The following is a 15,007-nucleotide window of genomic DNA, read 5'->3' as shown; positions in this document are numbered from 1 at the left end:
AAGAAAGAAGAAGCATTTAAATAAAGGAATTGTCAAAAACTGTCTCTTGTCATTTTTAACATTTTTGACACTTTTTTCGTGAAATGGTAGGGGTACTTATGTACCCCCTTACCATTTCACACAGGGGGGGGGCCGGGATCTGGGGGTCACCTTGTTAAAGGGGGCTTCCAGATTCCGATAAGCCCCCCGCCCGCAGACCCCCACAACCACCGGCCAGGGTTGTGGGGATGAGGCCCTTGTCCTCATCAACATGGGGACAAGGTGTTTTGGGGGGCTACCCCAAAGCACCCTCCCAATGTTGAGGGCATGTGGCCTGGTACGGTTCAGGAGGGAGGGGGGGCCGCACTCTCGTCCCCCCCTCTTTTCCTGCGGCCTGCCAGGTTGCGTGCTCGGATAAGGGTCTGGTATGGATTTTTGGGGGGACCCCACGCCGTTTTTTTTTTTTTTTTTTGGCGCGGGGTTCCCCTTAAAATCCATACCAGACCTGAAGGGTCTGGTATGGAATTTAGGGGGAACCCCACGTCATTTTTTTTTTTAAATTTTGGCCGGGGTTCCCCTTAATATCCATACCAGACCTGAAGGGCCTGATATGGAATTTAGGGGGACCCCCACGTCATTTTTTTTTTTTAATTTTGGTTCGGGGTTCCCCTTTGGGGAATTCCCATGCCGTTTTTATCAATGAACTTCTATGTGTATTGTCGGCAATGCAATAGCCGCGGGTAGTTTTAAATGAGTTTTTTCCTTCAAAATGTCATTTTGCTGTCAGACTGTTCTAAACACAGGAAACATGCGCCCCTTTACAGGCACACTATAGACACCCCCCAGGTACGAAATTTAAAGGGATATTACACTTTTATTGTTTGACTTTAAGCATTATTAAAATCACTGCTCCTGAAAAAACGGCCGTTTTTAAAACTTTTTTTTGCATTGATCCATGTCCCCTGGGGCAGGACCCAGGTCCCCAAACACTTTTTATGACAATAACTTGCATATAAGCCTTGAAAATTAGCACTTTTGATTATTCATGTTCGTGTCCCATAGACTTTAACGGTGTTCGCATGTTCGAACGAACTTTTTTCCTGTTCGCATGTTCTGGTGCGAACCGAACAGGGGGGTGTTCGGCTCATCCCTACTCTACACAGTGTGCACCTAAAGCTAACTGAAGACAATTACTGGTTTTCTGATCCTATTAATACCACAGGCAGGCAGCTGCAGTATTTACAGTTAGTGTAGTGTGTCCTCTGCACAGTGTGCACCTCAAGCTACCTGAAGTCAATTACTGGTGTTCTGATCCTATTAATACCACAGGCAGGCAGCTTCAGTATTTACAGTTAGTGTACTGTGTCCTCTGCACAGTGTGCACCTAAAGCTACCTTAAGAAAATTGCTGGTGTTCTGATCCTATGAATACCTCACGCAGGCAGCTGCAGTATTTACAGTTAGTGTACTGTGTCCTCTGCACAGTGTGGACCTAAAGCTACATGAAGACAATTGCTGATGTTCTGATCCTATTAATACCAAAGGCAGGCAGCTGCAGTATTTAAAGTAAGTGTACTGTGTCCTCTGCACAGTGTGCACCTAAAGCTACCTGAAGAAAATTGCTGCTGTTCTGATCCTATTAATACCACAGGCAGACAGGTGCAGTATTTACAGTTGGTGTAGTGAGTCCTCTGCACAGTGTGCACCTAAAGCTACATGAAGACAATTGCTGGTGTTCTTCTGAACCTATTAATACCATAGGGAGGCAGCTGCAGAATTTACAGTTAGTGTACTTTGTCTTTGGCACAGTGTGCACCTAAAGCTACCTGAAGACAATTGCTGTTGTTCTGATCCTATTAATTCCACAGGCAGGCAGCTGCAGTATTTACAGTTAGTGTAGAGTTTCCTCTGCACAGTGTGCACCTAAAGCTACCTGAAGACAATTGCTGGTGTTCTGATCCTATGAATACCACACGCAGGCAGCTGCAGTATTTACTGTTATTGTACTGTGTCCTCTGCACAGTGTGCACCTAAAGCTACCTGAAGACAATTGCTGTTGTTCTGATCCTATTAATACCACAGGCAGGCATCTGCAGTATTTACAGTTAGTGTACCGTGTCCTCTACACAGTGTGCACCTAAAGCTAACTGAAGACAATTACTGGTTTTCTGATCCTTTTAATACCACAGGCAGGCAGCTGCAGTATTTACAGTTAGTGTAGTGTGTCCTCTGCACAGTGTGCACCTAAAGCTACCTGAAGTCAATTACTGGTGTTCTGATCCTATTAATACCACAGGCAGGCAGCTTCAGTATTTACAGTTAGTGTACTGTGTCCTCTGCACAGTGTGCACCTAAAGCTACCTTAAGAAAATTGCTGGTGTTCTGATCCTATGAATACCTCACGCAGTCAGCTGCAGTATTTACAGTTAGTGTACTGTGTCCTCTGCACAGTGTGCACCTAAAGCTACATGAAGACAATTGCTGGTGTTCTGATCCTATTAATACCAAAGGCAGACAGCTGCAGTATTTAAAGTAAGTGTACTGTGTCCTCTGCACAGTGTGCACCTAAAGTTACCTGAAGAAAATTGCTGCTGTTCTGATCCTATTAATACCACAGGCAGACAGGTGCAGTATTTACAGTTGGTGTAGTGAGTCCTCTGCATAGTGTGCACCTAAAGCTACATGAAGACAATTGCTGGTGTTCTTCTGAACCTATTAATACCATAGGCAGGCAGCTGCAGAATTCACAGTTAGTGTACTTTGTCTTTGGCACAGTGTGCACCTAAAGCTACCTGAAGACAATTGCTGTTGTTCTGATCCTATTAATACCACAGGCAGGGAGCTGCGGTATTTACAGTTAGTGTATTGTGTCCTCTGCACGGTGTGCACCTAAAGCTACCTGAAGACAATTGCTGGTGTTCTGATCCTATTAATACCACAGACAGGCAGCTGCAGTATTTACAGTTAGTGTACTGTGTCCTCTGCACAGTGTGCACTTAAAGCTACCTGAAGACAATTGCTGGTGTTCTTCTGAACCTATTAATACCATAGGCAGGCAGCTGCAGAATTTACAGTTAGTGTACTTTGTCTTTGGCACAGTGTGCACCTAAAGCTACCTGAAGACAATTGCTGTTGTTCTGATATTATTAATACCACAGGCAGGGAGCTGCGGTATTTACAGTTAGTGTATTGTGTCCTCTGCACAGTGTGCACCTAAAGCTACCTGAAGACAATTGCTGTTGTTCTGATCCTATTAATTCCACAGGCAGGCATCTGCAGTATTTACAGTTAGTGTAGAGTTTCCTCTGCACAGTGTGCACCTAAAGCTACCTGAAGACAATTGCTGGTGTTCTGATCCTATGAATACCACACGCAGGCAGCTGTAGTATTTACAGTTATTGTACTGTGTCCTCTGCACAGTGTGCACCTAAAGCTACCTGAAGACAATTGCTGTTGTTCTGATCCTATTAATACCACAGGCAGGCATCTGCAGTATTTACAGTTAGTGTACCATGTCCTCTACACAGTGTGCACCTAAAGCTAACTGAAGACAATTACTGGTTTTCTGATCCTATTAATACCACAGGCAGGCAGCTGCAGTATTTACAGTTAGTGTACTGTGTCCTCTGCACAGTGTGCACCTAAAGCTACCTTAAGAAAATTGCTGGTGTTCTGATCCTATGAATACCTCACGCAGGCAGCTGCAGTATTTACAGTTAGTGTACTGTGTCCTCTGCACAGTGTGCACCTAAAGCTACATGAAGACAATTACTGGTGTTCTGATCCTATTAATACCACAGGCAGGCAGCTTCAGTATTTACAGTTAGTGTACTGTGTCCTCTGCACAGTGTGCACTTAAAGCTACCTGAAGACAATTGCTGGTGTTCAGATCCTATTAATACCGCAGGCAGCTGCAGTATTTACAATTAGTGTACCATGTCCTCTGCACAGTGTGCGCCCAAAGCTACCTGAAGACAATTGCTGTTGTTCTGATCCTATTAATACCACAGACAGGCAGCTGCAGTATTTACAGTTAGTGTACTGTGTCCTCTGCACAGTGTGCACCTAAAGCTACCTGAAGACAATTGCTGGTGTTCTGATCCTATTAATACCACAGGCAGGCAGCTTTAGTATTTACAGTTAGTGTACTGTGTCCTCTGCACAGTGTGTACCTAAAGCTACCTGAAGACAATTGCTGGTGTTCTCATCCTATTAATACCACAGGCAGGCAGCTGCAGTATTTACAGTTAGTGTACTGTGTGCTCTGCACAGTGTGCACCTAAAGCAACCTGAAGGCAATTGCTGGTGTTCTGATCTTATTAATACCAAGGCAGGAAGCTGCAGTATTTACAGTTAGAGTACTGTGTACTCTGCACAGTGTGCACCTAAAGCTACCTGAAGACAATTGCTTTTGTTCTGATACTATTAATACTACAGGTAGGCAGTTGCAGTATTTACAGTTAGTGAAGTGTGTCCTCTGCAAAGTGTGCACCTAAAGCTACCTGAAGACAATTACTGGTGTTCTGATCCTATTAATACCACAGGCAGGCATCTGCAGTATTTACAGTTAGTGCACTGTGTCCTCTACACAGTGTGCACCTAAAGCTACTTGAAGACAATTGTTGGTGTTCTGATACTATTAATACCACAGGCAGGCAGCTGCAGTATTTACAGTAAGTGTAGTGTGTCCTCTGCACGGTGTGAACCTAAAGCTACCTGAAGACAATTGCTAGTGTTCTGATCCTATTAATACCACAGGCAGGCAGCTGCAGTATTTACAATTAGTGTAGTGTGTCCTCTGCACGGTGTGCACCTAAAGCTACCTGAAGACAATTGCTGGTGTTCTGATCCTATTAATACCACAGGCAGGCAGCTTCAGTATTTACAGTTAGTGTACTGTGTCCTCTGCACAGTGTGCACTTTAAGCTACCTGAAGACAAGTGCTGGTGTTCTGATCCTATTATTTCCACACGCAGGCAGCTGCAGTATTTACAGTTGGTGTACCGTGTCCTCTGCAAAGTGTGCACCTAAAGCTACCTTAAGAAAATTGCTGTTGTTCTGATCCTATTAATACCACAGGCAGGCAGCTGCAGTATTTACAGTTAGTGTACTGTGTCCTCTACACAGTGTGCACCTAAAGCTACCTGAAGACAAATGTTGGTGTTCTGATCTAATTAATACCACAGGCAAGCAGCTGCAGTATTTACAGTTAGTGTAGTGTGTCCTCTGCAAAGTGTGCACCTAAAGCTACCTGAAGACAATTACTGGTGTTCTGATCCTATTAATACCACAGGCAGCCAGCTGCAGTATTTACAGTTAGTGTACCGTGTCCTCTGCAAAGTGTGCACCTAAAGCTACCTTGAGAAAATTGCTGTTGTTCTGATCCTATTAATACCACAGGCAGGCAGCTGCAGTATTTACAGTTAGTGTACTGTGTCCTCTACACAATGTGCACCTAAAGCTACCTGAAGACAAATGTTGGTGTTCTGATCTAATTAATACCACAGGCAAGCAGCTGCAGTATTTACAGTTAGTGTAGTGTGTCCTCTGCAAAGTGTGCACCTAAAGCTACCTGAAGACAATTACTGGTGTTCTGATCCTATTAATACCACAGGCAGCCAGCTGCAGTATTTACAGTTAGTGTACTGTGTCCCCTGCACAGTGTGTAACTAAAGCTACCTGAAGACAATTGCTGGTGTTCTGATCCTAATAATACCACAGGCAGGCAGCTGCAGTATTTACAATTAGTGTACCGTGTCCCCTGCACAGTGTGCACCTAAAGCTACCTTAAGACAATTGCTGGTGTTCTGATCCTATGAATACCACACGCAGGCAGCTGCAGTATTTACAGTTAGTCTACTTTGTCCTCTGCAAAGTGTGCACCTAAAGCTACCTGAAGACAATTGCTGGTGTTCTGATCCTATTAATACCACAGGCAGGCAGCTTCAGTATTTACAGTTAGTGTACTGTGTCCTCTGCACAGTGTGCACCTAAAGCTACCTGAAGACAATTGCTGGTGTTCTGATCCTATTAATACCACAGGCAGGCAGCTTCAGTATTTACAGTTAGTGTACTGTGTCCTCTGCACAGTGTGCACCTAAAGCTACATGAAGACAATTGCTGGTGTTCTGATCCTATTAATACCAAAGGCAGGAAGCTGCAGTATTTAAAGTTAGTGTACTGTGTCCTCTGCACAGTGTGCACCTAAAGCTACCTGAAGAAAATTGCTGCTGTTCTGATCCTATTAATACCACAGGCAGACAGGTGCAGTATTTACAGTTAGTGTAGTGTATCCTCTGCACAGTGTGCACCTAAAGCTACATGAAGACAATTGCTGGTGTTCTTCTGATCCTATTAATACCACAGGCAGGCAGCTGCAGTATTTACAGTTAGTGTACTGTTTTTTGTCACAGTGTGCACCTAAAGTTACCTGAAGACAATTGCTGTTGTTCTGATCCTATTAATACCACAGGCAAGCAGCTGCGGTATTTACAGTTAGTGTATTGTGTCCTCTGCACGGTGTGCACCTAAAGCTACCTGAAGACAATTGCTGGTGTTCTGATCCTATTAATACCACAGGCAGGCAGCTTCAGTATTTACAGTTAGTGTACTGTGTCCTCTGCACAGTGTGCACTTAAAGCTACCTGAAGACAATTGTTGGTGTTCTGATTCTATGAATAACACATGCAGGCAGCTGCAGTATTTACAGTTAGTGTACTGTGTCCTCTGCACAGTGTGCACCTAAAGCTACCTGAAGTCAATTACTGGTGTTCTGATCCTATTAATACCACAGGCAGGCAGCTTCAGTATTTACAGTTAGTGTACAGTGTCCTCTGCACAGTGTGCACCTAAAGCTACCTTAAGAAAATTGCTGGTGTTCTGATCCTATGAATACCTCACGCAGGCAGCTGCAGTATTTACAGTTAGTGTACTGTGTCCTCTGCACAGTGTGCACCTAAAGCTACATGAAGACAATTGCTGGTGTTCTGATCCTATTAATACCACAGGAAGGGAGCTGCGGTATTTACAGTTAGTGTATTGTGTCCTCTGCACAGTGTGCACCTAAAGCTACATGAAGACAATTGATGGTGTTCTTCTGATCCTATTAATACCATATGCAGGCAGCTGCAGAATTTACAGTTAGTGTACTTTGTCTTTGGCACAGTGTGCACCTAAAGCTACCTGTAGACAATTGCTGTTGTTCTGATCCTATTAATACCACAGGAAGGGAGCTGCGGTATTTACAGTTAGTGTATTGTGTCCTCTGCACGGTGTGCACCTAAAGCTACCTGAAGACAATTGCTGGTGTTCTGATCGTATTAATACCACAGACAGGCAGCTGCAGTATTTACAGTTAGTGTATTGTGTCTTCTGCACAGTGTGCAACTAAAGCTACCTGAAGACAATTACTGGTGTTCTGATCCTATTAATATTACAGGCAGGCAGCTTCAGTATTTACAGTTAGTGTACTGTGTCCTCTGCACAGTGTGCACTTAAAGCTACCTGAAGACAATTGCTGGTGTTCAGATCCTATTAATACCACAGGCAGGCAGCTGCAGTATTTACAGTTAGTGTACCATGTCCTCTGCACAGTGTGCGCCTAAAGCTACCTGAAGACAATTGCTGTTGTTCTGATCCTATTAATACCACAGACATTCAGCTGCAGTATTTACAGTTAGTGTACTGTTTCCTCTGCACAGTGTGCACCTAAAGCTACCTGAAGACAATTGCTGGTGTTCTGATCCTATGAATACCACACGCAGGCAGCTGCAGTATTTACAGTTAGTCTACTTTGTCCTCTGCACAGTGTGCACCTAAAGCTACCTGAAGACAATTGCTGTTGTTCTGATCCTATTAATACCACAGGCAGCAGCTGCAGTATTTACAGTTATTGTACTGTGTCCTCTGCACAATGTACACCTAAAGCTAAATGAAGACAATTGCTGGTTTTCTGATCTTATTAGTACCACAGGCAGGCAGCTGCAGTATTTACAGTTAGTGTAGTGTGTCCTCTGCACAGTGTGCACCTAAAGCTACCTGAAGACAATTGCTGGTTTTCTGATCCTATTAATACCACAGGCAGGCATCTGCAGTATTTACAGATAGTGTACTGTGTCCTCTACACAGTGTGCACCTAAAGCTACCTGAAGACAATTGCTGGTTTTCTGATCCTATTAATACCACAGGCAGGCAGCTGTAGTATTTACAGTTAGTGTAGTGTGTCCTCTGCAAAGTGTGCACCTAAAGCTACCTGAAGACAATTACTGGTGTTCTGATCCTATTAATACCACAGGCAGCCAGCTGCAGTATTTACAGTTAGTGTACTGTGTCCCCTGCACAGTGTGTACCTAAAGCTACCTGAAGACAATTGCTGGTGTTCTGATCCTAATAATACCACAGGCAGACAGCAGCAGTATTTACAATTAGTGTACCGTGTCCCCTGCACAGTGTGCACCTAAAGCTACCTTAAGACAATTGCTGGTGTTCTGATCCTATGAATACCACACGCAGGCAGCTGCAGTATTTACAGTTAGTCTACTTTGTCCTCTGCAAAGTGTGCACCTAAAGCTACCTGAAGACAATTGCTGGTGTTCTGATCCTATTAATACCACAGGCAGGCAGCTTCAGTATTTACAGTTAGTGTATTGTGTCCTCTGCACAGTGTGCACCTAAAGCTACCTGAAGACAATTGCTGGTGTTCTGATCCTATTAATACCACAGGCAGGCAGCTTCAGTATTTACAGTTAGTGTACTGTGTCCTCTGCACAGTGTGCACCTAAAGCTACATGAAGACAATTGCTGGTGTTCTGATCCTATTAATACCAAAGGCAGGAAGCTGCAGTATTTAAAGTTAGTGTACTGTGTCCTCTGCACAGTGTGCACCTAAAGCTACCTGAAGAAAATTGCTGCTGTTCTGATCCTATTAATACCACAGGCAGACAGGTGCAGTATTTACAGTTAGTGTAGTGTATCCTCTGCACAGTGTGCACCTAAAGCTACATGAAGACAATTGCTGGTGTTCTTCTGATCCTATTAATACCACAGGCAGGCAGCTGCAGTATTTACAGTTAGTGTACTGTGTCCTCTACACAGTGTGCACCTAAAGCTACCTGAAGACAATTGCTGGTTTTCTGATCCTATTAATACCACAGGCAGGCAGCTGCAGTATTTACAGTTAGTGTAGTGTGTCCTCTGCAAAGTGTGCACCTAAAGCTACCTGAAGACAATTGCTGTTGTTCTGATCCTATTAATACCACAGACATTCAGCTGCAGTATTTACAGTTAGTGTACTGTGTCCTCTGCACAGTGTGCACCTAAAGCTACCTGAAGACAATTGCTGGTGTTCTGATCCTCTGAATACCACACGCAGGCAGCTGCAGTATTTACAGTTAGTCTACTTTGTCCTCTGCACAGTGTGCACCTAAAGCTACCTGAAGACAATTGCTGTTGTTCTGATCCTATTAATACCACAGGCAGCAGCTGCAGTATTTACAGTTATTGTACTGTGTCCTCTGCACAGTGTACACCTAAAGCTAAATGAAGACAATTGCTGGTTTTCTGATCTTATTAGTACCACAGGCAGGCAGCTGCAGTATTTACAGTTAGTGTAGTGTGTCCTCTGCACAGTGTGCACCTAAAGCTACCTGAAGACAATTGCTTGTTTTCTGATCTTATTAATACCACAGGCAAGCAGCTGCAGTATTTACAGTTAGTGTAGTGTGTCCTCTGCACAGTGTGCACCTAAAGCTACCTGAAGACAATTGCTGGTTTTCTGATCCTATTAATACCACAGGAAGGCATCTGCAGTATTTACAGATAGTGTACTGTGTCCTCTACACAGTGTGCACCTAAAGCTACCTGAAGACAATTGCTGGTGTTCTGATCCTATGAATACCACACGCAGGCAGCTGCAGTATTTACAGTTAGTCTACTTTTTCCTTTGCACAGTGTGCACCTAAAGCTACTTGAAGACAATTGCTGTTGTTCTGATCCTATTAATACCTCACGCAGGCAGCTGCAGTATTTACAGTTAGTGTACTGTGTCCTCTGCACAGTGTGCACCTAAAGCTACATGAAGACAATTGCTGGTGTTCTGATCCTATTAATACCAAAGGCAGGCAGCTGCAGTATTTAAAGTAAGTGTACTGTGTCCTCTGCACAGTGTGCACCTAAAGCTACCTGAAGAAAATTGCTGCTGTTCTGATCCTATTAATACCACAGGCAGACAGGTGCAGTATTTACAGTTGGTGTAGTGAGTCCTCTGCACAGTGTGCACCTAAAGCTACATGAAGACAATTGATGGTGTTCTTCTGATCCTATTAATACCATAGGCAGGCAGCTGCAGAATTTACAGTTAGTGTACTTTGTCTTTGGCACAGTGTGCACCTAAAGCTACCTGAAGACAATTGCTGTTGTTCTGATCCTATTAATACCACAGGAAGGAAGCTGCGGTATTTACAGTTAGTGTATTGTGTCCTCTGCACGGTGTGCACCTAAAGCTACCTGAAGACAATTGCTGCTGTTCTGATCGTATTAATACCACAGACAGGCAGCTGCAGTATTTACAGTTAGTGTATTGTGTCTTCTGCACAGTGTGCACCTAAAGCTCCTGAAGACAATTACTGGTGTTCTGATCCTATTAATACCACAGGCAGGCAGCATCAGTATTTACAGTTAGTGTACTGTGTCCTCTGCACAGTGTGCACTTAAAGCTACCTGAAGACAATTGCTGGTGTTCAGATCCTATTAATACCACAGGCAGGCAGCTGCAGTATTTACAGTTAGTGTACCATGTCCTCTGCACAGTGTGCGCCCAAAGCTACCTGAAGACAATTGCTGTTGTTCTGATCCTATTAATACCACAGACAGGCAGCTGCAGTATTTACAGTTAGTGTACTGTGTCCTCTGCACAGTGTGCACCTAAAGCTACCTTAAGACAATTGCTGGTGTTCTGATCCTATTAATACCACAGGCAGGCAGCTTCAGTATTTACAGTTAGTGTACTGTGTCCTCTGCACAGTGTGTACCTAAAGCTACCTGAAGACAATTGCTGGTGTTCTCATCCTATTAATACCACAGGCAGGCAGCTGCAGTATTTACAGTTAGTGTACTGTGTCCTCTGCACAGTGTGCACCTAAAGCAACCTGAAGGCAATTGCTGGTGTTCTGATCCTATTAATACCAAGGCAGGCAGCTGCACTATTTAGAGTTAGAGTACTGTGTGCTCTTCACAGTGTGCACCTAAAGCAACCTGAAGGCAATTGCTGGTGTTCTGATCCTATTAATACCAAGGCAGGCAGCTGAAGTATTTACAGTTAGAGTACTGTGTACTCTGCACAGTGTGCACCTAAAGCTACCTGAAGACAAGTGCTGTTGTTCTGATACTATTAATACCACAGGTAGGCAGCTGCAGTATTTACAGTTAGTGTAGTGTGTCCTCTGCAAAGTGTGCACCTAAAGCTACCTGAAGACAATTACTGGTGTTCTGATCCTATTAATACCACAGGCAGGCATCTGCAGTATTTACAGTTAGTGCACTGTGTCCTCTACACAGTGTGCACCTAAAGCTACTTGAAGACAATTGTTGGTGTTCTGATACTATTAATACCACAGGCAGGCAGCTGCAGTATTTACAGTAAGTGTGGTGTGTCCTCTGCACGGTGTGAACCTAAAGCTACCTGAAGACAATTGCTAGTGTTCTGATCCTATTAATACCACAGGCAGGCAGCTGCAGTATTTACAGTTAGTGCAGTGTGTCTTCTGCACAGTGTGCACTTTAAGCTACCTGAAGACAAGTGCTGGTGTTCTGATCCTATTATTTCCACACGCAGGCAGCTGCAGTATTTACAGTTGGTGTACCGTGTCCTCTGCAAAGTGTGCACCTAAAGCTACATTAAGACAATTGCTGTTGTTCTGATCCTATTAATACCACAGGCAGGCAGCTGCAGTATTTACAGTTAGTGTACTGTGTCCTCTACACAGTGTGCACCTAAAGCTACCTGAAGACAAATGTTGGTGTTCTGATCTAATTAATACCACAGGCAAGCAGCTGCAGTATTTACAGTTAGTGTAGTGTGTCCTCTGCAAAGAGTGCACCTAAAGCTACCTGAAGACAATTACTGGTGTTCTGATCCTATTAATACCACAGGCAGCCAGCTGCAGTATTTACAGTTAGTGTACTGTGTACACTGCACAGTGTGTACCTAAAGCTACCTGAAGACAATTGCTGGTGTTCTGATCCTATTAATACCACAGGCAGGCAGCTGCAGTATTTACAATTAGTGTACCGTGTCCCCTGCACAGTGTGCACCTAAAGCTACCTTAAGACAATTGCTGGTGTTCTGATCCTATGAATACAACACGCAGGCAGCTGCAGTATTTACAGTTAGTCTACTGTGTCCTCTGCACAGTGTGCACCTAAAGCTACCTGAAGACAATTGCTGTTGTTCTGATCCTATTAATACCACAGGCAGCAGCTGCAGTATTTACAGTTATTGTACTGTGTCCTCTGCACAGTGTACACCTAAAGCTAAATGAAGACAATTGCTGGTTTTCTGATCTTATTAGCACCACAGGCAGGCAGCTGCAGTATTTACAGTTAGTGTAGTGTGTCCTCTGCACAGTGTGCACCTAAAGCTACCTGAAGACAATTGCTGGTTTTCTGATCTTATTAATACCACAGGCAGGCAGCTGCAGTATTTACAGTTAGTGTAGTGTGTCCTCTGCACAGTGTGCACCTAAAGCTACCTGAAGACAATTGCTGGTTTTCTGATCCTATTAATACCACAGGCAGGCATCTGCAGTATTTACAGATAGTGTACTGTGTCCTCTACACAGTGTGCACCTAAAGCTACCTGAAGACAATTGCTGGTTTTCTGATCCTATTAATACCACAGGCAGGCAGCTGCAGTATTTACAGTTAGTGTAGTGTGTCCTCTGCACAGTGTGCACCTAATGCGACCTGAAGACAATTGCTGGTGTTCTGATCCTATTAATACCACAGGCAGGCAGCTTCAGTATTTACAGTTGGTGTACTGTGTCCTCTGCACAGTGTGCACCTAAAGCTACCTTAAGACAATTGCAGGTGTTCTGATCCTATGAATACCACACGCAGGCAGCTGCAGTATTTACAGTTAGTGTACTGTGTCCTCTGCACAGTGTGCACCTAAAGCTACATGAAGACAATTGCTGGTGTTCTGATCCTATTAATACCAAAGGCAGGCAGCTGCAGTATTTAAAGTTAGTGTACTGTGTCCTCTGCACAGTGTGCACCTAAAGCTACCTGAAGAAAATTGCTGCTGTTCTGATCCTATTAATACCACAGGCAGACAGGTGCAGTATTTACAGTTAGTGTAGTGTATCCTCTGCACAGTGTGCACCTAAAGCTACATGAAGACAATTGCTGGTGTTCTTCTGATCCTATTAATACCACAGGCAGGCAGCTGCAGTATTTACAGTTAGTGTACTGTTTCTTTGTCACAGTGTGCACCTAAAGCTACCTGAAGACAATTGCTGTTGTTCTGATCCTATTAATACCACAGGCAAGCAGCTGCGGTATTTACAGTTTGTGTATTGTGTCCTCTGCACGGTGTGCACCTAAAGCTACCTGAAGACAATTGCTGGTGTTCTGATCCTATTAATACCACAGGCAGGCAGCTTCAGTATTTACAGTTAGTGTACTGTGTCCTCTGCACAGTGTGCACTTAAAGCTACCTGAAGACAATTGTTGGTGTTCTGATTCTATTATAACACATGCAGGCAGCTGCAGTATTTACAGTTAGTGTACTGTGTCCTCTGCACAGTGTGCACCTAAAGCTACCTGAAGACAATTGCTGTTGTTCTGTTCCTATTAATACCACAGGCAGGCAGCTGCAGTATTTACAGTTAGTGTACTGTGTCCTCTGCACAGTGTGCACCTAAAGCTACCTGAGACAATTGCTGGTGTTCTGATCCTATGAATACCACACGCAGGCAGCTGCAGTATTTATAGTTAGTGTACTGTGTCCTCTACACAGTGTGCGCCTAAAGCTACCTGAAGACAATTGCTGTTGTTCTGATCCTATAAATACCACAGGCAGGCATCTGCAGTATTTACAGTTAGTGTACCGTGTCCTCTACACAGTGTGCACCTAAAGCTAACTGAAGACAATTGCTGGTTTTCTGATCCTATTAATACCACAGGCAGGCAGCTGCAGTATTTAAAGTTAGTGTAGTGTGTCCTCTGCACGGTGTGCACCTAAAGCTACCTGAAGTCAATTGCTGGTGTTCTGATCCAATTAATACCACAGGCAGGCAGCTTCAGTATTTACAGTTAGTGTACTGTGTCCTCTGCACAGTGTGCACCTAAAGCTACCTTAAGAAAATTGCTGGTGTTCTGATCCTATGAATACCACACGCAGGCATTTGCAGTATTTACAGTTAGTGTACTGTGTCCTCTGCACAGTGTGCACCTAAAGCTACATGAAGACAATTGCTGGTGTTCTGATCCTATTAATACCAAAGGCAGGCAGCTGCAGTATTTTAAGTAAGTGTACTCTGTCCTCTGCACAGTGTGAACCTAAAGCTACCTGAAGAAAATTGCTGCTGTTCTGATCCTATTAGTACCACAGGCAGACAGGTGCAGTATTTACAGTTGGTGTAGTGAGTCCTCTGCACAGTGTGCACCTAAAGCTACATGAAGATAATTGCTGGTTTTCTTCTGATCCTATTAATACCATAGACAGGCAGCTGCGGTATTTACAGTTAGTGTATTGTGTCCTCTGCACGGTGTGCACCAAAAGCTACCTGAAGACAATGGCTGGTTTTCTGATCCTATTAATACCACAGGCAGGCATCTGTAGTATTTACAGATAGTGTACTGTGTCCTCTACACAGTGTGCACCTAAAGCTACCTGAAGACAAATGTTGGTGTTCTGATCTAATTAATACCACAGGCAAGCAGCTGCAGTATTTACAGTTAGTGTAGTGTGTCTTCTGCAAAGTGTGCACCTAAAGCTACCTGAAGACAATTACTGGTGTTCTGATCCTATT

Source organism: Aquarana catesbeiana, linkage group LG07 (genome assembly GCF_042186555.1).
Source record: "Aquarana catesbeiana isolate 2022-GZ linkage group LG07, ASM4218655v1, whole genome shotgun sequence".
Lineage (NCBI taxonomy): Eukaryota > Metazoa > Chordata > Amphibia > Anura > Ranidae > Aquarana > Aquarana catesbeiana.
Note: the sequence above shows the minus strand (reverse complement) of the source record.